Raw genomic sequence first — 25175 nt, 5'->3', positions numbered from 1 at the left:
GATGCAACCCACCCGCAACACGGCCACTCCGTGTGGCCGTTTCCTAAGGCAGAGTGGCCTGGGTATACCTGATTTATAGCAATTCGTTCTTAATTGAGAACAAATCGAATTTCTTGGCAAACTTCAGCAAAGTTGCCAAATCGAATTTTTCAAAACTTAGCTCATCTCTAAAAATAACCATGACGTAAATTATGGGAAAGCTATAATAGCATCTAGGGTAATTTATTTGGATGTTTGATTTAATTTATTTCTGCAAATATTTATTTTACATCCAATACACATATATAAAACAGTTTGAATACAGTACCAGTTACTAGTGAAACTTTATTACTTATTCTATACTACATACTGTAGGACATCCATTCCATTTGTAATTTGTAATTCATTCATTTGAAATAGAAATAAATAATGCAATGAAAAAAGTGACATGGTCCATAGCGATATTCTTTGATGTTGATTAGTAGAAATTTCCCTGGGGCTGAAATAAAAAAATAGATAGACTGTTAATCTCAGTACATCGTCATAAGGATGATGTCACATTCAATTGGAACATTTGCAAATTTCAGATGAACCAGTGGTCCATTTGGCTTTTTGTTATGCACTGACTGAGGCTGTAGGGTACATCAAAGAGACAGGCTATTGCTATCACCCCAGTGAGAATGGAAGGCACACTGCCTGACTATATCCAAGTACCAGAAGTGCTACAAAGGCTACATGCACACGAACGTTGTTTGTTTCCGTGTCCGTTCCGTTTTTTTGCGGATAGGATGCGGACTCATTCATTTCAAAATGCAGACAGCACACTGTGTGCTGTCCACATCAGTATGTCCGTTCTGTAGCCCCGCAAAAAAATAGAACATGTCCTATTCTTGTCCGTTTTAGGCATTGTTACAATGGATCTGCAAAAAAACAGATGTCATACATATGTCATCTGTTTTTTTGTTGCGGATCCGCAAAAAACATACAGGCGTGAGCATGTAGCCAAAGCCTGTATATCTCTAGATGATCCCAGCAGCACTGATCATTTAAAGAGGTTATCTGGGAATTTGATATTGATCCTCAGGCTAGGTCAATATTAGATTGGCTGGTGTCCAATTCTCAGACATCTGACGATCAGCTGTTCGAAGAGGCCGTGGCTCAGCCTTTTCCTAGGCCAGTGTTGTCACCTACATCGGTTGCATGGCCCACGTGCAGCTCACCCCTATTCAAGTGAATAGGGCTTAGCTGCAATACCAAGCATAGCCGCTATACAAAGTACAGGGCTATTCTTGGTATACTGTGAAGAGACTGCAGTCTCTTCAAACAGCTGATCGACGGGGGTGCAAGGATTCAGACCCCTGATGATCTCATATTGATGACCTATACTAACAGGGGCGTAACGATCGCGGTCACAGAGGACCCTGTGTTAGTTAGGCTCCACCCACCTGCTTAATTTGTGACTAGTTTTAGTAGGGCAGCGCTGGGGCCTGATGCTGGAGCGCATATCATGCAGGTGAGCTGAGCTCTCTGTTGGGGCCCGACATTAAGTACAGTGAAAATGCTGGGCCCCTTTACATGAAGACAATGGGCAGTAGGGGACACTACTGGGGACATTAGTGGGGGACACTACTTGAGGACATTAGTGGGGGACACTACTGGGGACATTACTGGAGCAGTGGGGGACACTGGATGTAATACAGTCCTGATCAAAAGTTTAAGACCACTTGAAAAATGGCAACAAATCATATTTTACATTGTTGGATCTTAACAAGGTTCCAAGTAGAGCTTCAACATGCAACAAGAAGAAATGAGAGTGAGACAAAACATTTTTTGAGCATTCAATTAATTGAAAATAATGATTAAACTGAAACAGGCTGTTTTTCAGCTGATCCAAATTTTAGGACCACATGCAAAGATGTGGAAAGATGTGGATTCATTGTCATTTTCTGTCAGGTAGTCACACGTTGTGATGGCAAAGGCAAAAAAACTCTCCCTTTTTGAATGTGGTCGGGTTGTTGAACTGCATAAGCAGGGTCTCTCACAGTGCGCCATCGCTGCTGAGGTGGGACGCAGTAAGACAGTCATTTGGAATTTCTTAAATAATCCTGAGGGTTATGGAACAAAAAAGTCAAGTGGAAGACCCCAAAAAATTTCAGGATCCAATTGGCTGTCTGTCAAGACATTGGACGATCCTCGACCCAAATTAAGGCCCTTACTGGTGCTGACTGCAGCCCCATAACCATCAGATGGCATCTGAGACTGAAGGGCTTAAAAAACAAAAAACGTCTTCAAAGACCTCGTCTCCTTGAACGCCACAGAACTGCTCATTTGGACTCTGCAAGAGAGCACCAAACATGGGACATTCAAAGGTGGAAGAAAGTTTTATTCTCTGATGATAAAAAATTTAACCTTGATGGTTCTGATGGTTTCCAGCGTTACTGGCATGACAAGCAGATCCCACCTGAGATGTTTTCTACGCGCCACAGTGGAGGGGGCGCCATAATGGTCTGGGGTGCTTTTTCCTTCAGTGGAACAATGGAGCTTCAGGAAGTGCAAACGGCCGCTGGCTATGTCCAGATGTTGCAGAGAGCATTCCTCATGATTGAGGGCCCTCGTCTGTGTGGTAACGACTGGGTTTTTCTACAGGACAACACTACAGTACACAATGCCCGCAGGACAAGGGACTTCTTCCAGGAGAATAACATCACTATTTTGGCCCATCCTGCGTGTTCCCCTGATCTAAATCCAATTGAGAACCTTTGGGGATGGATGGCAAGGGAAGTTTACAAAAATGGACAACAGTTCCAGACAGTAGATGGCCTTCATGCGGCAGTCTTCACCACTTGGAGAAATGTTCCCACTCACCTCATGGAAACGCTTGCATCAAGGATGCCGAAACGAATTTTTGAAGTGATCAACAATAACGGCGGAGCTACTCATTACTGAGTTCATATTTGGAAGTTGGATTTCTGTTTTGGGGTTTGTTTTTTTTGGAGGTATGGTCCTAAACTTTTGATCAGCTGTTTCAGTTTATTCGTTGTTTTCATTAAATTGAATGCTCAAAAAATGTTTTGTCTCACTCCCATTTCTTCTTGTTGCATGTTGAAGCTCTACTTGGAACCTTGTTAAGATCCAGCCATGCTAAATATGATTTTTTGCCATTTTTCAAGTGGTCTTAAACTTTTGATCAGGACTGTACTTGCTGTAATTCAGTGCTACAACATAAGAACTTTCATACAAGGGAATGTGTCATCAGAAAATTACCCATTGTTTAAATTAAGTTTTTATGTTAAATATATATTTACAGAATTTTTGGTTGGTATATTTAATTTTCCATGTCACTCTCTATATTTAAAAAAATCTTACAATCCTGCAGTTTATGCACTGACCAGTAAGCCTAATAATATGTGTTATTTCATGGTCTGTCCAAATCACTTTTCAGTAGTGTCATTATCATCACAGGTAGTATTAGAATGATATATTCTGTATATAGATAACACGTGATCCACCATATACAATAGGTAATATCACAGCTTATCTACTCCCTCCTGCCTCTGCACAGGTCACAGATCATGCCTAGAAAACTTGCCCATGGGTCAATGAGGTCCCCTCCTGTCCATTGTGTCTATGGCCCTTGGTGGCTGCCATAAAAGCATATCTCTAAATGCTACTAAGAGCAGCTCAGGAAAGATGGCAACCCCCATAATCATGTTCAGGAAACAGAATATAAAAAAAATCTACAATCAGAAAATAAAAAAAGATTTGAAAAAAAAAAAACATGTGTCACTATCTGGTTTTAACTGGCAGACAATTTTATAGCTGACACAGTCCCTTTAAGAATAGGTTGTGTTGCTTCCTACTTAAAGGGTTTCTGTCACCCCGCAAAACTCATTTTTTTTTTTTTGGATAGTTAGATTCCTCATAGTGCGATATAGGAGAATATAATGCTCTTACTTACTTTCATGCGGCCGATTCTTTATAAAACAAACTTTTATAATATGTAAATGAGGGCTCTACCAGCAAGTAGGGCGTCTACTTGCTGGTAGCTGCTGCAGAAATCCGCCCCCTCGCCGTGTTGATTGACAGGGCCAGCCGTGATCTCCTCCTCCGGCCGGCCCTGTCAGTAATTCAAAAATCGCGCGCCTCGCGTCATTCGGCGCAGGCGCTCTGAGATGAGGAGGCTCGTCTCCTCAGCACTCCCTCAGTGCGCCTGCGCCGATGACGTCTTCTCTTTCGGTGATGTCATCGGCGCAGGCGCACTGAGGGAGTGCTGAGGATACGAGCCTCCTCATCTCAGAGCGACTGCGCCGAATGACGCGAGGCGCGCGATTTTTGAATTACTGACAGGGCCGGCCGGAGGAGGAGATCACGGCTGGCCCTGTCAATCAACACGGCGAGGGGGCGGATTTCTGCAGCAGCTACCAGCAAGTAGACGCCCTACTTGCTGGTAGAGCCCTCATTTACATATTATAAAAGTTTGTTTTATAAAGAATCGGCCGCATGAAAGTAAGTAAGAGCATTATATTCTCCTATATCGCACTATGAGGAATCTAACTATCCAAAAAAAATAAAAATGAGTTTTGCGGGGTGACAGAAACCCTTTAACTGTTCCTAATCTCATTAAATGCTTCTTTTTACCCCAACTTACCCACTGAGTATCCTTCTTGGAAACACCAGCACTTACTTGCGTATCTAAATGTCTATCTTCATCGAGAAATGAATCTCTGTTACTTTGAGGCTTTGAGGACAAGATGATGTATGAGGGGGCCGTTCTGTCCACATGGATACCTCTTCTGGTGAAATATGCTTGTAGTGCACTTAAAAACTGCAATGGAAAGCAATAGTTGGCTTTACAAATATGTTCTTGATCATATCATGGCTTATCCTTTCCTTGTCACACTTTCTGCCACTCTTTTTCTTTTAATGACTGCTAGGCCCATAGCCCTGGGTCATAGCAGTGCTTTCTCCTTACCTTTTGAACACCAGAACAGTCACAAGTCTTTCTGATAGTGTTCCTAAAGCAGGATTTCCCGTAGGCTCATGACTTATGGGAAATCTAACACTGACTACCGTAAATCTACAAGGCCATATGCATGCCTCACATATTTGAACATATGTAAGCACATCCCTGCTCAAGCAACTCTATATACAGAATTTTTCCATTTGCTTACTGATGATCTATCCCAGGCATGCCCAACCTGCGGTCCTCCAGCTGTAGCAAAACTACAATTCCCAGCATGCCTGGATAGCCTACAACTATTAGGGCATGCTGGGAGTTGTAGTCTTTCAACAGCTGGAGGGCTGAAGGTTGAGCATCCCTGATCTATCCTTTGTATAGGTGATCAGCATCTGATCAGCAGGGGTATATGGCCCTGCTATCGACTGTGCTTAAGTATGTTATTTAAAAACTGTACAAGAAGCAAATGTCACTTGAATATAAGCAACAACTGGAGCACATCACAAGCCTTTTCTTAGCAATACATGAGGACCCGCTGCTGACGCAATAAGTTATTGCAGATCAATACACAGCTTGTTGAGGCTTTTTATGATGAAAAATTGAAGGTTTTATGAATCACTTGCTTTTAAAGAAAGCCGTCTGTGTATCTCTGTGTATCTCTAATTTCACTTTGACATAACATTACATCAAAGCATGTTGTGTGTCATCCACCACAAAGAATATTGCTGTATGCCCGGAACCTCTCTAATGGATCAGGAAGATAAAGGATTTGGAGACCTAATCCTTCCATCTTATTGGTAACAACAAGGCTAACCCCATCTGATCCATTAAGTGGTCAAGTATAATAAGCTATTGATGTTGACTCATTAAATGTATCTTAGTCTTTTCATTAAAGAAACATCAATGAACTTTCAAAGTAAGGATCTTCCACCACTTTTGAAGACACCTTGGTGTCATAAAACGAAATGTGTTTGTCTTCAGGTGGAATATGTTTCTGTAAAAAAAAGCATTTTTCCTTTTGTTGGTTAGAGTGTATGGTGTATGGAGATTTATTTCCAGGCTCTGCTCCATGGGGGAAAAAAAGTAGGCGAATTATCTCTTGTGGGTCAAACCAGAGCTTCCTCTATAAGGAAGAGCAATGGTGTACTGGTTGACTGAATGAGATGTCTGTGTCCCAGCTGTTCCTTTTGGAGGATTCTCTGGTTTTGCTGAAATTAGCTAAGATTGTTTCCCTTTGAAGCTTTGCCTGAAAATAAGTCTCCATACACCTTCTGGGTCTTTTAAATGAGAATTAGATACACCCCTCCCGGGCTGCATCTAAAGCATCTCATTCAACCAACCAATACCCTGCTCTGCAATGGCAAAAATCCAGAAACAGCTGTCTACAGATGAGCTAATTTGCATGCTCGTAGATGAGCAAAAGGCAGATGAAAGAGACTAATACTTGACCTCAGGAACAGATTACATAAAGGGTTTGGCCTTGTTTCTAGTCTCTTTTTGTATTTCTGCCCAGGAACTGGGTATGCAAAACTGTTTTCATGAAGCCTGTTGCGTCCGTTTTAAATGCATTGGAGCACTAAAAAGAAGTTAGTTGCAAAACAGGAACATACCCTTTGATCTCAATCAGGTTTTGAATGGGAGGACTATTTTTTATTATTACAGACTAGAAGAGAACATATAAATATATGTTTCAAGGTTCAGGAGAACCAACATCAAACGGAGATGATGCAAAATTGCATGGTTAAAATGTACTCATTGCACCCTCACAAGATTACATCATACCGTAGTCTGAACTTGTGTTATACTTTGCCCCTAATACCTGAGAGCTCAAAGTAACATCATACTTTCAAAGGTTAATATGTGAAAAGCAAGCTCTGCTACATGCCAGAAAATCTAAGAAGCTTTTTTTTTTTCAGGACGTTTTGTGTGACATTTATGTTGGAGGTCACATTGTAGCCTTATTGCAGGCCCCTAGCTTCTCCTTCTGGATGATCTTTTCAGTGTATGACCTGGACCGTTTACCTTGTCCAGATCACCTTGATTAATCCTGTTGCTGACCACTGCTTTTGAGGCCTATTCACTACAGCCTCCAGCATACTACACCTGTCTGCATCACCATAGTTACTACCTTATAGTCCACTGCATCTCCCATAGTCTTACAACTAATAACCGTATAGACTTCACCGATTATTAGACTTTTTCTTTATGTAGGCATCTCCCTCCTAGTAATACATGCTGTGTGTGAAGTTTGTGTCCAGGATGCCGCTGTCTTCACTAGCTCTCATGTATCAGCACAGCTTCATCCCTGTACTTATATCACCTTTAAAGACTATAAGGGATTTCAGGGATTTCTTCTCCCTTATGCTGACAAGCAGTGATGCTGAGGAGTAGTGTTCAGCGAATCGAAGCATTCGAAGCAAAATTCGATCTGAAGTTTAGGAAAAATTTAAATCACCACAAAGCTGAATTTCCTCATGTTTTGTGGTAAAGAATCATTTTTCCTAAAATGGCAGCTAGACTTGTCTTAGAAAGAACGGGGGGAAAAAAGACCTCATCCACTTGCTCATGCAGAGGCAGTCCGCTCCTCTCTTGAGTGGAAAAGACACCTGAAGGACATGCTCTGAGCGTGATTATGTCACTGAGCACTTCCAGCATGATCATGTGATGACATCATAAGTGATGACTGCCTCTGTGCGAGCAAGCGGGTGAGATGAGTGAATTTTTTTCTTTAAACCCAAAAGGCCATATTACCGTTTTTAAGGGCCGTTAGATGGGTGCACTTCTGTCTAAGCGGCCATTAAAAATGGTCCCATTGATTGATAGGCTGAATAGGGTTTTAACATAGCGATTTGTGATGAATTTGTGACTGTGTACATTCCTCCCTATCTGTACTCTGATACAGTACAGTTGAGAGAGCATTTGACTGCAGATTGAGATGTCTTTGGTTCAAATCTGGGTGCCCCCTTAATTATTTTTTTCTTTGAAGAACAAGATAATTTTCTTCCTCTCCACTCTCTGATCTACCACACACATTCCCCTCTCCTCCCTTTTATCAGTGTTAAAAATAGCAGCAAGGTGAGCTGTACAACATCCCCTAACCTGACATACTTTTTATCTTTGTGATTCTGCGAGGGCAAAGTTTTATTTTTTCTTTCTACCCCTTTTTCTTTCCGTATGCTTACTTGACTGGGAGAGCCATGGGGCTGATTTCTCCTACGAGAATCACCCATGCTGTCAGCTGTAAAATGCAAACAATGCTAAATACATGTGTAACTCACATTGGTTACACCTACCTTGTTCTTACCTAAGATTCACCAGTGGGGGTATAGCTCAGTGGTAGAGCATTCGACTGCAGATCGAGAGGTCCCTGGTTCAAATCCGGGTGCCCCCTTAATTTTTTTTCTTTGAAGAACTATATACTTTTCTTCCTCTCCACTCTCTGATCTACAACACACATTCCTCTCTCCTCCTTTCTCTCAGTGTTAGGCCTCTTTCACACTACCGTTTTTTTTCCCCGTTTGGCGGGCTGTTTTTTGCGTTCCGTATACGGTCTGTATACGGAACTATTCATTTCAATGGTTCCGCAAAAAAACGGAATGTACTCCATATGCATTCCGTTTCCGGATTTCCGTTTTTCCGTTCCGAAAAGATAGAACATGTCTTATTATTGCCCCCAAATCACGTTCCGTGGCTCCATTCAAGTCAATGGGTCCGCAAAAAAAATGGAACACATACGGAAATGCATCCGTATGAGTTCCGTATCCGTTCCGTTTTTTGCGGAGCCATCAATTGAAAATGTTATGCCCAGCCCAATTTTTTCTATGAAATTACTGTATACTGTATATGCCATACGGAAAAACGAAAAACGGAACAACGGATTCGTTTAAAACGGACCGCAAAACACTGAAAAAGCCATACGGTCGTGTGAAAGAGGCCTTAAAAATAGCAGAAGGGTGAGCTGTACAACATCCCCCAACCTGATATACTTTTTATCTTTGTGATTCTGCAAGGACAGTGTCTGAGGAGGTTTTATTTTTGCTTTCTACCCCTTTTTCTTTCCGTATGCTTACTTGACTGGGAGAGCCATGGGGGTTAAGCCCACTTTGTACCGAAGGTATATTTTGTTCTATGTTTTAACTGTTATGTAACAGTTATACTGAACTTGGATTGTCTTATACTTTAGCCTTGAAGTGTACTATTTCTTATGCATGTCACTTTTTAACTTTTTTTGGTTTATTGTTTTCTTATGCATATTTCATGCATATTTTCTACCTACTTGCAATTTCATCAATAAATACTTTTTTGAAACACTTATGTACAAGCATTATGATAAACTTGTTGATGGGGGTCTACTACTTGAGCCTAAAATTCGAACATTCAGGCCTGGGCGGGATAATGACTTCTGAAGCATGCTGTCTGAAGTTGGCTAATTCCATGCTGTGCTCTCTGTCATAAAAGCAACATCATCTGTATGTCTTGGGCAGAGACTGAAAAAAATCTGTTTTTGGCATCTCTATTAATCCTTGTAACAGGAAGGCAAATATAGGGAGGGTGCAGAATTTGCCATTACAGCTTGGCCCTGGAGCCTGAAAGTGGCAAAAAAGTGAAGAGACTAAAACTATAAATCACCTGGGGAGCCCTGCTACAGATATTGGGCCAGATTTATCATTAGCTCAGGTCAGAATAATGGAGTGAAAAAGTCCCAAAAAAAGTCCCAAACGCTAAAACTGCGCACAAATTTGCGACTTTTTTCTGCTCTGCACTATGCTCGCCAGTTTTCTGAAAGTGGGCGTGTTTTCTTATGTAAATGAATCTCTAGACAGATTTACTATTGGGACTATTTAAAAAGTCGCAAAAAAGTCGCAAAAAAGTCGCAATTTCACTCCAGTGAGGACCATGCTTATCTTATGAGACTTTTTAATTGAACATGCGACTTTTTCATAAAATGTGCGACTTTTTCGTAAAGATGTGCGACTTTTGTAAAGCTGCTTACTGACGGAAAAACTGCTACCGTCAAACCACATTTATTACAGTCTTAAAGGGCCGATCATAAATCTGACTTGGCTAAAACTGACTTTAGCCATATGTTAAAGTGGTGTGAGCTGTCAGAGTAATGATAAATCTGGCCCATTGTATTTTGGCCTAAGAGCTTAAATTATGCTTCTGCCTAGTAAAAGGCGCCTTTCCCACAATGTTTCCATAGTCTCAGCCACAGATTTTTCCTATGAGAATCACCCATGCTGTCAGCAGTAAAATGCAAACAATGCTAAATACACTGGTGACTCATATTGGTTACACCTAACCTGTTCTGAATGAAATTCATAGGTGGGGGTATAGCTCAGTGGTAGAGCATTCGACTGCAGATCGAGAGGTCCCTGGTTCAAATCCGGGTGCCCCCTTAATTTTTTTTTCTTAATTAGTCTTTTATTACATTCATTGACAAATAACTTTTAAATCTAGATATCAGTAAGAATTTGAAAGAAGACAGCTACAATATTCATTTTTTACTGTGTGCATAGTTTCTTTTTTTAAATTCTGATATCTTTAGGAATCCCTTTAAACTAGTGGATTGTCTGATGTAAACACATAATCATAGGGATCACAATACAAATCAAATGAGAGAGTTGATAATAACTGCTTTATTTTAACCTACTTTCACACTAGCGTTTAGGCTTTCTGTTTGCGAGATCCGTTCAGGGCTCTCACAAGCGGTCCAAAACGGATCAGTTTTGCCCTAATGCATTCTGAGAGGAAAAGGATCCGCTCAGAATGCATCAGTTTGCCTCCATTCAGTCACCATTCCACTCTGGAGGCGGACACCAAAATGATGCCTGCAGCGTTTTTCTGTCCATCCTGGGATGTGGAGCAATCCGTTTTCTCTGACACAATAGAAAATGGATCCGTCCCCCATTGACTTTCAATTGAGTTCATTTCAATGGATCTGCAAAAAACGCTAATGTGAAAGTAGCCTAATTCACCCATAAATACAATACAGTTCAAATCAAACAGGGCTTATGAGGCCCAAACATGGTCTCTCTTTCCATCAAGTTACTGTAGTATAGCAAAACAATAAAGCCTTACAAATTAGATTAGTATGTCTGTTAAACCTGCTGATTTCAGCAGGATTGGACAGCCATCTAAAGGTCTTCCTATGGCAGATGTCAGGGGAGAGAAGGATCAGGCATGTTGGATTTAAAGGGGTTATCCCATGACTAACGTAAAAAATTAAAATAAGACATCATATAGGACATGACGATCTCTTTCTAGCAAAGCTAGAACCAGCCCTGTACCTCACATGGGTCCAGAGATCTCCCCATTCATTGCTCTGCTGACAGCTCAAGGGGAGTGTCTGTTCTGCTGCAGCTAAGGGGGCGTGTCCATGCTCTCCCTATCACAGCTCAGGGGGCGTGTCCATGCTCTCCCTATCACAGCTCAGGAGACAGCTGAAAGAAGAAACTGAGCATGTGCGGCCATCTCAGTGAGCAGGACAAAGAAATAAGAAAAAAAGGTGGTGGCGCTATACAGATACATTTTATTCAATAACTCAGTGGCTATTGTAAATTATTAATTACAAAAGTATTCAGATCCAGGTGCTGGTTTGAAAACTGTAGAATATTTTTTGTGGGACAACCCCTTTAACCATGCCCAATCTTTTTGTTCTTGGGGAGATAAGCCACCCACCAGTGGTACTCTATAGTATGGGGGAACTGGGAGGTATACTGTAGTTGATGGATGTACAAGCGTTTAGCTGACAGTTATCTCATGTATATGGTCTGCTTTACTTTGGAACTCATGACAGAACCTTATTTTCCGTCCTGGATAACGGAAACCAGACGGAGCCGTTATGATTGCCCATAGACCTCTATTATGACAAATAAAAACTGAATGCCTCTCAAAGTTTCCGTTTTGAATTCCGTCTTACAAATTCTGTTATTTTCCGTTATAACCATGTTATAACGGAAAACAATAACGGAATTCATAACGCTGATGTGAACCCGCCCTTACTTCCGTTTGAATAATATAACTGGCTGCATCAGTTCAGAAAGGATCCGGTTGTATTATATTGAAAATGAACATGCCAGATCCAGCATGTAATACCATTGTAAAAGGCTACTTTCACACTTGCGTTGTTCTTTTCCGGCATAGAGATCCGTCACAGGGGCTCTATACCGGAAAAGAACTGATCAGGTATGTCCCCATGCATTCTGAATGGAGAGTAATCCGTTCAGTTTGCATCAGGATGTCTTCAGTTCAGTCGTTTTGACTGATCAGGCAAAAGAGAAAACTGCAGCATGCTACGGTTTTATCTCCGGCTAAAAAAACTGAAGACTTGCCTGAATGCCGGATCAGGCATTTTTTCCCATAGGAATGTATTAGTGCCGGATCCGGCATTCAGAATACCGGAATGCCGGATCCGTCCTTCCGGTATGTGCATGCGCAGACTGAAAAAAAGGTGAAAAAATAAATGCCGGATCCGTTTTTGCCGGATGACACCGGAAAGACGGATCCGGCATTTCAATGCATTTTTTCGACTGATCAGGCATTTTTAAGACTGATCAGGATCCTGATCAGTCTTACTAATGCCATCAGTTAGCATACATTTTGCCTGATCCGGCAGGCAGTTCCGGATCTCTCTGCCGCAAGTGTGAAAGTAGCCTAAGTCAATAGGCGCCGGATCAGTTTTTTTCGTGTTAAAAAAAAAAAAAAAAGAAAAGGGATTCGGCACCATTGACTTACATATTCAGTTTCCCATGCCGAACGGAATGCATGCACTGAAGCATTTTTTTTCTGATTTTGAGATCCTCTGCCGGATCTCAAAACCGGAAAGGAAAATGCAGAAGTGAAAGTATCCTTACTTGTCACCGGAAATTCTATGGAATCCTTCTGTCTTTTAATTTAGAAACTGACAATTGGAATTTGGTGATGTGATATGTTCCTTAAATACTAAGATTGTGAAACAGAGTTAATGTGGCCTCTATAAAGTAGATAACATATCTAAATAAATAATTTGCTTTACTAGACATTATGAAACATAGAATATTATAGCAATTTACTAAAATACTTTGTTCCAAATGCACTCACCAGGTCTCTGTTTTCTGACAAATCCAATGCATTTAGTCGCTCATTATACAGAGATCGACTATGGACACATAACATCAGACAAAATACTCCTAACATGGAGGGATTCATTTTGAAGCTTCTCACCTGTGAGCAATAGCAATTGACATTAATAACCAAGACTGACATGTAATGTGACATTATAAAAAAAAAAGCAGAAAATAGAGACATACCATAGAACAAAAGGAACAATAGCAAATAGATGGAATCAAACTGCGATAGAAGAAATTTGCCCTAGACAACTGCCTAGTGTGTTTGCATAGCACTTCCACTACTTTGTGTTAGGGCTCATGCAGACGACCGTATGTGTTTTGCGGTCCACAAATTGCGTATCCGCAAAAAAAGGATGACGTTCCGTATGGAATCCGTTTTTTTGCGGATCCGTTTTTTTTTGCAGATCCATTGTAATAATGCCTATCCTTGTCTGCAAACTAGAAAAAAATAGGACATGCACTATGCGGGGCAACGGAACGGACATACTGATGCGGACAACACCGCGTTTTTGAAATTAATGGGTCCGCATCCTATCCGCAAAAAAACCCGAACGGACACAGAAAGAAACAACGCTCGTGTGCATGTAGCCTTACTTAAAGGTTTATTCGACTTCCAGCAATCTCCTGACATATCATAGGAACACCGCATAAAATAACCTTGAACCTAGGTATTCTGTTAGCTAGGACCAGCCGTATTTCCCAGAGAATGCAATAAAATAAGATAAAATGAGTCACTAGGTTTCAATGGTACTTGCGCTGCTGGTCTCCCGACATGAAGTGGGTTCTTCACAAATGTAAAATGTTAATATAGTGGGACCGCGCTGCTCCTCATTCACACACAGAGCGTTTTTCCACGAATGCAGATATTCACTTTATCTGGCCCAAGACAGACACCCTTCAGTTGGATCGCAGTGTACTTCTACGCAGATTGAATCTCAGCATATCTATGCTGGATCGTCGTAGGCTCCTCTGCAAGATGTCATAAACCGCACAATAGTGAGAGTACCTCCGGCACAATTAAAAATTCTGCTTTATTATACTCACAGAAGTAAAATGGTTTAACAGCATATCAATATCGCAATATTCTTTCCGCACAGCCCAGAAGTAGAAGCCCGCGCGTAGAAGTACACTGCGATTCAACCGAAGGGTGTCTGTCTTGGGCCAAATAAAGTGAATATCTGCATTCGTGGAAAAACGCTCTGTGTGTGTATTTCCCAGAGAAATGTAATGCGTCACCTGCTAAAGTGCCAAAACCCATTTCTTGCTTTTCCATGTCATTGGTCTCAATGCTGGCTTCTTGCATTTGCTTTATATAGCAAAGGATGCACAGGCCCATTCACAATATTACTGTACATACAGGGAAAACCACTTGACCTTCTGTATGGGTGACAGAATACTTGCTACTACATATACAGATGACTAAGTCTACTTTCACACTCGCGTTTTGGCTTTCCGTGTGTGAGATCCGTTCAGGGCTCTCACAAGCGGTCCAAAACGGATCAGTTTTGCCCTAATGCATTCTGAATGGAAAAGGATCCGCTCAGAATTCATCAGTTTGCATCAGTTCAGTCTCCATTCCGCTCTGGAGGCGGACACCAAAACGCTGACACACAATGGAAGTCAATGGGGACGGATCCGTTTTCACTGACACAATCTGGCACAATAGAAAACTGATTCGTGCTCCATTGACTTTCAATGGTGTTCAAGACGGATCCGTCTTGGCTATGTTAAAGATAATACAAACGGATCCGTTCAGAACAGATGCATGCGGTTATATTAGCTGAACGGATCCATTCATGACGGATTCGCACAAAACGCGAGTGTGAAAGTAGCCTAATATGGTCACGGCAGGTCTTTCTAGTATAGAACAGACTGCCATTGCATGCCATACATATTTGTCTTGGTCCTTCCTACTTAGGTGAGGGGCAGTTCACATGACTGTTATTTTTCTGTTCTTCTGATCCATCAGAAGAATAGAAAAATAAAGAAAAAAAGGTATCCTGTAAAAAATAACGGATCCTGTGCATCAGTTATGCACATTTGGCATCCGTTTGAGCTATTTCCGCCTGAGATCCATTTTTGTAGATGGAAAAAAAGTCTTGTATGCATTACTTTTTCCTGTCTAAAATGGCTCAAATGGATGCCAAATGTGCATAACTGATGCACAGGATCAGTTTTTTTACAGGATCCGTTATTTTTCTTTATTTTTCTATTCTTCTGATGGATCAGAAGAACAGAAATATAATGGTGATGAGAACTCCCCCTTACTAGGAAACATGAAAAAACTGCACAAGAAGTGATTCAGCTTGTGGATAAAACAAACATCTCAAGTCTAGGAAGCAAAAAGATAGTACATTATGTGCTCGAGACAAAGCCTTTTAGGGAGAAAGTGAGGCATGGTTATAATGCAATTGTCCCATATTTATTAAAAGGGTTACATATGAGTTAAAATCCATGGTTGCTTTTCTTCCAGGAACAGTGCCACACCATGGGAAGTGTCTCGTATTGCAGGTCAGCTCCGCTGCAGTGAATGAGGCTGCAATACCATACAAAAACGGTGGGCAGGTGTGTCACTGTTCCCAAATGGATATTGACTAAGGCCTCTTGCACACAAACGTTTTTTTTCCGTGTACTTTCCATTTTTTGTGCTCCATATACGATCCATATATGGAACCATTCATTTCAATGGGTCCGCAAAAAAAAACAATGTACTCCGCATGCATTCCGTTTCCGTATTTCCGTTTTTCCGTTTCGTTAGAACATGTCCTATTATTGTCCGCATAACGGACAAGGATAGTACTGTTCTATCAGGGGCCAGCTGTTCCGTTCCACAAAAAACTGAATGCACACGAACGTCATCCGTATTTTTTGCGGATCTGTTTTTTGCGGACCGCAAAATACTGAAAAAGCCATACGGTCGTGTGCAAGAGGCCAATTCTGATTAATCCTATTGACTGATGAGGTTGAGGTTCTGGTATTTTAATGGCTAGTAAAGTGCTGCATACTGTGCTGTTGTCCTGTAAAGAATAACTTAAAGGGGTTGTCCGGGTTCAGAGCTGAACCTAGGCATACCCACATTTTCACCCATACATACATGAATCACGCAGGGCAAAGGCTTTTTTAGGAGATCCAGTGACATACCAGGCTCTCCATAGGGACTGCTCGACGAAGGCTTCCGTCCAGCAGTGAACCCAGTGATGTCACCAGCAATAATGGTCAGGCTTTAGCACTGCCCTAGCCTGTAATACGGCTAGGGCAACGCTAAAGCCCGCCCATCCGAGCTAGTGATGTCACCGAATACACTACTGGGCGGAAGCCTCCTCCTAGCATTGTAAAAATATAAACAAACAAGCTCTTGCTCTAGTGCAGTGCAGGGCAAGGGAGCGCACGGAGCATGAAATGCTCAGATGCTAATATCAGGGGGCCTGCCTGGGTGAAAATGCGGGTATGTCCGCGTTCAGCTCTGAACTCGAACAACCCCTTCAAAGGGGTTGTCTCACTTCAGGAAAGGGCATTCTTCCATTGCATTATACACTGCTCGTATCCAGAGGTTATGACCACTCTGCAATCCAGCGGTGGTGGCTGTGCTTGTACACTATAGGAAAAAATTATGTGCAAGCACGGCCATTGCAACTGGATTGAAGGATGGTCATAAGTCCTGGATACGAGCAGTGTATAATGTGATGGAAAAATGAATCAACCCAGGAAAGGAGGTAATATGGATAATCACAGTACATTAGTAAGTGCCTTGTATTAATTTTCTCTACATGATAAATGCCATTTACTGAAGCGAGACAGTCCCTTTAAGGGGGTATTCCTATCTCAGATACTGATGGCATATTGCTGGGATATGCCATTAATGTCAGATAGGTATGGTATCCACCTCTGGGACCTGCTCGTATCTCCAGAAAAGGATCCTTGAAGTGAAGGAGAGAGCACCACGCAAGCATGGCCACCCTCCATTCATCACTGTAGGATTTCTGAAAATAGTAGAGAACTAGCTTGGCTATTTCTGACAGTCCCGAAGCAGTAAATGAAGAGGTAGCCATGCATGATGCGCTCTCCATTCACTGCTATGGGTCTTATAAAAATAGTTGAGCCTGCTCACTTCCCTAATTTCGGAATTCCCATACCAGTCAATGCATTGTGTGCTCTCCTTCACATTGGGGTCCCCGTTCTGCAGATGAGACGAACATATCCTAGCGATATGCTATCATTGTCTGAGATGAGCAAACCACTTTAAACCTTGATTTAAAAAAAATATAAAATCTAACACAATTATGAACCGATCCTAACCACAATTACTTTTAATATAAAATCCCATACCAAATCAGAAATAATTAACTGTCCATATTGGTAGTAAACTAAAGTGCCCATACACATTACATGAAAGTTATCCAAACCTGCTGATTTCAAAAGGACCTGACAACTATCTAATGTGTATGGGGTCCTCGCACTTTACCCTGGTGGCAGATGCCTAGGTAAAGAAGGCTTGTGCTTGTTGGATCTCAACATGGCTGATCATTTGTTCCCCCAACCCCACTGAAATAACATGTAGGCTCAGCTGAGTCAAGCTTGCATGTATATGGAGGAGTTGGAAGCTATCTGAAGTGTATGAACTGCTTTATACTTTGGAAAGAAAAACAAAATTGCAATTGCTTACATTGCAGGTTACACAATAGACATGTACGACTTTTCTTAAGATTTAACTAATATGTCTATAAGTCTAAAGAATTACCATTGTAACTGAGGTTAAATAGAAAAAAATGTAAAAAAAAATTTGAATTTTAAAACATGCTGTGGATCCTAAGTTAAAATCCCTTAATTACAGTAATATTTAATATTCTGTTATTTTCATTAATTAGATAATAATAAACAGTAATAATAATGCTAGTAATAATATCTATGTAATAATATCAATGTACTTCAGACAGCAACAGATAGAAGTACTCACCTGCAGTTCTCTGTTATTTCAGAGGGAACTTGTGAGATCTTGGAAGGTTTGCAGTTCATCCCTTTATATATTCCTCAGTCAGTAAGTTGGAGGATGGAATAAGGCGAGAGATGGGAGGGAGTGGGATGGAAGTGTCTGTGTGTGTGTGTGTGTGTAGGGGGGTACACCTGTTTCTTTTCATTCCATCCAGTCTTGTCTTATTGCATGTGTCTTCTACATCCTGATTATGGGATCAAATTTGGGTCCACAGATGTCTACATAAAACAGGAAAATTGAGTTTATTACAGGAAAATAGGATTTTATTCATATTCACTTGATACAGCAGTTTTGACTGTATTTCTAGTAGAGCATGTATGCTTGTGAAATTGCAGTATATGAACTTTTTCCTAACAGTCATAAATACAGATTCCCGAAAGGGATTAACCAAAATTAATAAAGCGAAGCAGGAGGTACTATGCTTACCTTTTTAAAATTCCCACAAGGCTCATGCTGTTCGTTCCCAGATATCTAGTCTCTTGCTTACTTCCATGCCACAGTGACATGCTGAGCGCCATTCTGATCCCTCATTGGTGGGTTTAAAAAAAGTTTTAAAAAAAATCAAATTACTTACCTGGTCTCTGTTCCCCTGCAGCTCCTATTTAAGCCACCAATGGGGAGAAGCCGTTTTCTGAAAGTTTCCTCGCTTTGGACATCCACTGTCGGGATCACCTTGGCACCTTGTAGGACAACCCAGTTAAAGAAATTCAATCCAATTGAAGGAAGTATGTCAGCTATGCAACCCTTATATCATATCTAAAGTGACTATCCAACAAACAGTCACTTAAAAGGGGTTATACAGTATTTTGATATTGAAGGCCAGTCCTAAGCACAGGCCATCAATATCAGATCAGCAGGGGTCTGACACCCTGCAGCCCTCCGGATCAGCTGTTACCTTATAGCTGCAGCACCAGAACTAGGCACCACTACACATCTCCTTCCATTGTGTTGTTTTGGAGCTGGTAACTGCAATGCTACTCCCATTGAAGTGAGTGGGAGCAGTGCTGCAGTAACCAGCTCCATCCACTATACAATGGATGGAGCTATGTAGTTCTGGCATCAACTTCTGGCACTGGAAATAAAAGGTAACCACTGATCGGCGGGGGTGCGGGATGTCGGACCCCTGACAATCTGATATTAATGGCTTGTGCATAGTAGGCCATAAATATCAAAATCCTTGACTACTCCTTTAACCCTTTCGCTACCAGCGCTATACATGTACAAACATGGCGCACGCTCGCACGGTCATGCCGGTCATGGAAATTAAAGCCTTTAGATGCCGTGATCAAGTGAGATCAGGGCATCTAAAGGGTCAAAAACCCAGAAGCTTTCGCTTCCAGGCTTCTTACCGGCAACCTCTGAGGCCAATGAGGATGCCAGTAATTAGTTTCAAAGCGCTCAGCCTTGCTGAAGAGGCTGAGGGCATTAAAGCTGCAATTCTTATTTTATTCAGTAATAAATGCATTTTAAAAATCCATGATAGTTCAAAATAAAAAAATGGATTTTGTACGCTCAAATATGAACTTCAAAATCATTACAAAAAAGTAAAAAAAACTGTTAAAAATATATATAAAAAAATATATATAAAAATGTAAATCACCCCCCTTTCCGTATAAAACTAAATAGCAAAAAATATAAACATCATGGGTATCACCGCGACCAAAAATGCCCGTACTATTATAATATAAAAATATTTTCCAATACGGCAAATAGTGTAATGGAAAAAAGGGTCAAAATGGCCAAACTTGCCATATTTTCATTGTTTCTCTTACCCCCAAAACATTAATAAAATGTGATCAAAAAATCACACACACTTCAAAATGGTATCAATAAAAACTACAGATTGCCTCGCAAAAAACGAGCCCCCACACAGCTCAGTAGATATAATTCTAAAAAGATTATGAAGGTCAGAATATGGTGATGTAAACAAAAAAAAGTTTTTTTTTCAAAGTTTACATTTATTTTTACACTATTTAGACATAAAAAACCTATACATATGGGGCATCGTTGTAATCGTACTGACCCAAAGAAGGAAGGGAATGGGTCAATTTTGCTGCAAATGGAACACCGTGGGAGCGAAACCCTTAAATCTGTGGAGGAATTGCATTTTTTTCCAATTCCACACCATTTGGATTTTTTTTTTACTGCTTCCCACTTCATTGTATGCCATAATTAATGTTGGCATTAGAAAGTAAAACTTGTCCCACAAAAAATAAGCCCTCTTACATCTATGTGAACGGAAATAAAAAAAAAAGTTATGGCTTAAGGAGGATAGGGAAGGAAAATGAAAACTAAAAAACCTCTGGTATCCTAAGTGTTAAGCAGACTGTTTTCAGTGATGACCCATAGAACTATGGAAGCTTTAACTCAGTATCTGTAACATAATAGGTTACGACATGTATTTACAAACTTACCTATCTGTCGGAAGCTTGACAATTTCATAATTGCATGTAAAGGTCTTTTTCTGGTATAGAAAATACATTTTCAAATAACCTATTTGGTAATTTTGAGTTAATAGAGGGAAGCCTTCTTTTAGGACCCTCATCTAGAAATCAGAGCGGGTAGAAACTACAAACAGTGTCTTGTGAATTAGCATAATATACATATCTGTGCATTAAACAGACAGCTCACTGACTTCAATAGGAACTGTGTAATACATCATTTCCCCTGCAGGGGAGACGAACACTTGCTGCTGGGCGCCAACACAGATTATAGCTGATTCCTAAGGGTCCTAAGGTCTCTTGCACACGAACGGTCCGCAATGCACGGGCACCAGCCATTGGCCAGCCGCATACAGATCGCGACCCCATTCACTTGAATTGGGTCCGCGATCCGTCCGTTCCGCAAAAAGATAGGACAAGTTCTATCTTTTTGCAGAACGGAAGCACGGAACGGAATCCCACAAAAGCACTTCGTAGTGCTTCCGTTCCGTTCCGCACCGCATCTCCAGATTTGCGGACCCATTCAAGTGAATGGGTCTGCATCAGTGATGTGGAATGCACATGGCCGGTGTTTCGTGTATTGCGGACCCGCCATATGCGGGCCGCAATACGGCCACAGGGGACACACGGTCGTGTAAAAGAGGCCTAACTCTGAGACCCTCCGTGATCTGCCTATTTGTTAAATATTGTTACAAAGACAATAGACAATTATACTATGCCTACGGCCAACTTTAGTACAGATTAATCTATAAATTCCACTTAATGGGGCAGATTTACTACTACAAATGTGCCAGAATTCTAGCTTAGGCATGTATGCTTTACACTACATTTACTGAGGGTTTTAGACACTTTCCCACAGCTCCAACAGGGAGAGTGGCTTAGTAGAAAAGTGTGTGGCTTAGGCCTCTTTCACACGACCATATTTTTTTTCACGTGTACGGACCGTTTTTTGCGTTCCATATATGGTCCATATACGGAACCATTCATTTCAATGGAATGTACTCCGTATGCATTCCGTTTCCCTATTTCTGTTTTTCCATTCCGTTGAAAGATAGAACATGTGCTATTATTGCCCGCAAATCACGTTCTGTGGCTCCATTCAAGTCAATGGGTCAGCAAAAAAAACGGAAGACATACGGAAATGCATCCGTATGTCTTCCGTATCCGTTTTTTGCGGAACCATCTATTGAAAATTTTATGCCTAGCCCAATTTTTTCTATGTACGGAAAAACGGAACGAAAAACGGAAACACAACGGAAATGAAAAACTGAACAATGGGTCCGTTTAAAACGGACCGCAAAACACTGAAAAAGCCATTTGGTCGTGTAAAAGAGGCCTTACATTGCACTATTGTGTGCCAAAATGCAATAGAATATGGTATTAAGTACACCAACTAATAGATGGTATAAACTTAAACTAGACAGTCACCAGATTTATTACCCAGCATCAGCCAGTGTGATAAATCTAGGGCATTTTTAGACTGTGTAGTATAAGGCCCCTTTCACACGGGCGAGTATTCCGCGCGGATGCGATGCGTGAGTTGAACGCATTGCACCCGCACTGAATACCGACCCATTCTTTTCTATGGGGCTGTTCACATGAGCGGTGATTTTCATGCATCACTTGTGCGTTGCGTGAAAATCGCAGCATGCTCTATATTCTGCGTTTTTCACGCAACGCAGGCCCCATAGAAGTGAATGGGGTTGCGTGAAAATCGCAAGCATCCGCAAGCAAGTGCGGATGCGGTGCGATTTTCATGCACGGTTGCTAGGAGACGATCGGGATGGAGACCCGATCATTATTATTTCCCCTTATAACATGGTTATAAGGGAAAATAATAGCATTCTGAATACAGAATGCATAGTACAATAGCGCTGGAGGGGTTAAAAAAATAAAATAAAAATTTAACTCACCTTAATCCACTTGATCGCGGAGCCGGCATCTCCTTCTGTCTTCATCTTAGCTGTGTGGAGCAACAGGACCTGTGGTGACGTCACTCCTGTCATCACATGGTCCATCACATGATCCATCACCATGGTAAAAGATCATGTGATGGATCATGTGATGACCGGAGTGACGTCACCACAGGTCCTGTTGCTCCACACAGCTAAGATGAAGACAGAAGGAGATGCTGGCTCGGCGATCAAGTGGATTAAGGTGAGTTAAATTATATATATATTTTTTTTAACACCTCCATCACTATTTTACTTTGCATTCTGTATTCAGAATGTATTATTTTCCCTTATAACATGGTTATAAGGGAAAATAATAGCAATCTACAGAACACCGATCCCAAGCACGAAATTCTGTGAAGAAGTTCGGGTTTGGGTACCAAACATGCGCGATTTTTCTCACGCGAGTGCAAAACGCATTACAATGTTTTGCACTCGCGCTGAAAAATCGCGCGTGTTCCCGCATCGTACCCGCACATTTTCCCGCAACGCCCGTGTGAAAGAGGCCTAAGGGTAATCTGCTATGCTAATCAAATGCTCTATGCTAGAAAAGTAAGGCCCCTTGCAGACGAGCGTGTCCGGATGCGTCCCGGTGCATTGCGGCAAACCCGCGCGAGTTTTGACTGCGATTGCGTTCCGATGTTCAGTTTTTATCGTGCGGGTGCAATGTGTTTTGCACGCGCGTGATAAAAAACTGACTGTGGTACCCAGACCCGAACTTCTTCACATAAGTTTAGGTTTGGGTTAGTTGTAGTGTAGATTGTATTATTTCCCCTTATAACATGGTTATAAGGGATAATAATAGCATTCTGAATACAGAATGCATAGTACCATAGAGCTGGAGGGGTTAAAAAATTCTGAATGCTATTATTTTCCCTTATAACCATGTTATAAGGGAAAATAATAATGATCGGGTCTCCATCCCGATCGTCACCTAGCAACCGTGCGTGAAAATCGCACCGCATCCGCACTTGCTTGCGATTTTCACGCAACCCCATTCATTTCTATGGGGCCTGCGTTACGTGAAAAACGCACAAAGAGGAGCATGCTGCGATTTTCACGCAACGCACAAGTGATGCGTGAAAATCACCGCTCATGTGCACAGCCCCATAGAAATGAATGGGTCCGGATTCACCTCACGCATTGCACCCGCGCGGAAAACTCACCCGTGTAAAAGGGGCCTAAGAGTGATTTTGCTTGTTTTTGTTCGGTGGAGTAGGCATTTGCACCAAATTTATAATATATTTGTACCATTTTATGGTGATCAGATGTTTTGTGCGAGGAGTTACATTTTTAGCCAGATTTTTCATTGTGACTTTTCTTTAAAGTCGCAAGTTTACTCCAATCTTCTGCTGGCATACAAAATGACAAAAATTAACAAATGTTGTGCAAAATTTTGTAAATTAATCACAGAAAAACTGGTTTCAAACAAATCAGATAATGCAAAAAGGGCCAAAAAGTAACATATTGATACTTTCCCTCATAAGGGTACTTTCACACTAGCGTTATTCTTTTCCGGTATTGAGTTCCATCCTAGGGGCTCAATATCGGAAAAAAAAACCTTCAGTTTTATCCTAATGCATTCTGAATGGAAAGCATTTCATTCAGTATGCCTCAGGATGCCAAAATTCCGAAACACTTGCTGGAATGCCAGATCCGGCATTCATTTTCATTGAAATGTATTAGTGCTGGATCCGGCATAAAAATTGCCGCATTGACGGATCCGGTCTTCCGATCTGCGCATGCTCAGACCTTTAAAAATTTGAATTTTTTTATACCAGATCCGTTTTTTCCGGGTGACACTGGAGAGACGGATGCGGAATTTCAATGCATCTGACATCCGGATCCATCTACAAATGATATCCGTTTGCATACGGATTTCCGGATCCTCACAACGCAAGTGTGAAAGTACCCCAAGTCTATAAATCGGTGTTAGTAAATTTCCCCTGTATGTTATAAAACTATTCAATTAGTCAATCTATTTTGTGTTTCTGTTATAAGGCTCTCTTCTTCACGGCATGCATTCACCAGAATAGTATGAACAGGTCTGATGGACTTTTTTGTAGCTGAAGGCGGATAGAAAGCTTTTAATTAGCGGCCTTTTCTAGATGACAAGACTTCTCAAGTATGTGTTACAGCAGCTGTACTCAATGATTTCTGTGATTTACAGTATAGCTTATAAAGGAGTTCATTGAAAGCCTTATTCCGTATATAGATCAAAATTAGTCATTTTCATTATAAAGTAGTTGGGGGGCTGAGCCCTTACCATTAACCAATAACTACAAAGAATTCCGGGTACTAACCAGCAACAGCAAATTTTGGAAACCGAGAACATTAAAAGTGGCCTTATCCTATTATTGCATATTTGTCATAATGGTGCCTGCTCTTTAAGGCCCCCTGCACACGAACGTGTGCACCCCGTGGACGTGCTGCGGCAATGCACGAACACTGTCCGTGGGGCAGCTGCAGTGGATCGCGGACCCATTCACTTGAATGGGCCCGCGATGTGGCCGTTCCGCAAAAAAATAGGACATGTTCTATCTTTTTGCAAAACGGAAGTACGGGATGAAACCCCATGGAAGCACTCCGTAGTGCTTCCGTAGGGTTCCGTTCCGTGCTTCCGTTCCGTACCATTCCGCATCTCCGGATTTGCGGACCCATTCCAAGTGAATGGGTCCGCATGTGTGATGCGGAATGCCCACGGAAGGGCACCCGTGTATTGCGGATCCGCAAATGCAAATTGCG

At 41.4% G+C, this 25175-nt stretch overlaps 2 non-coding genes across 2 annotated transcripts; both read left to right on the top strand.

Moving 5' to 3' along the window:
• The first annotated feature begins 8255 nt into the window (after positions 1 to 8255).
• On the top strand, positions 8256 to 8327 carry TRNAC-GCA. The gene has a single exon. It is a non-coding gene; the product is annotated as a tRNA-Cys (tRNA).
• A 1936-nt stretch (positions 8328 to 10263) lies between these two features.
• TRNAC-GCA lies at positions 10264 to 10335 on the top strand. The gene has a single exon. It is a non-coding gene; the product is annotated as a tRNA-Cys (tRNA).
• Positions 10336 to 25175: the final 14840 nt, after the last annotated feature.

This window comes from Bufo bufo, chromosome 6 (assembly GCF_905171765.1).
Source record: "Bufo bufo chromosome 6, aBufBuf1.1, whole genome shotgun sequence".
Lineage (NCBI taxonomy): Eukaryota > Metazoa > Chordata > Amphibia > Anura > Bufonidae > Bufo > Bufo bufo.
The sequence above is the reverse complement of the archived record's forward strand: the minus strand, read 5'-3'. Positions and strand labels throughout refer to the sequence as shown.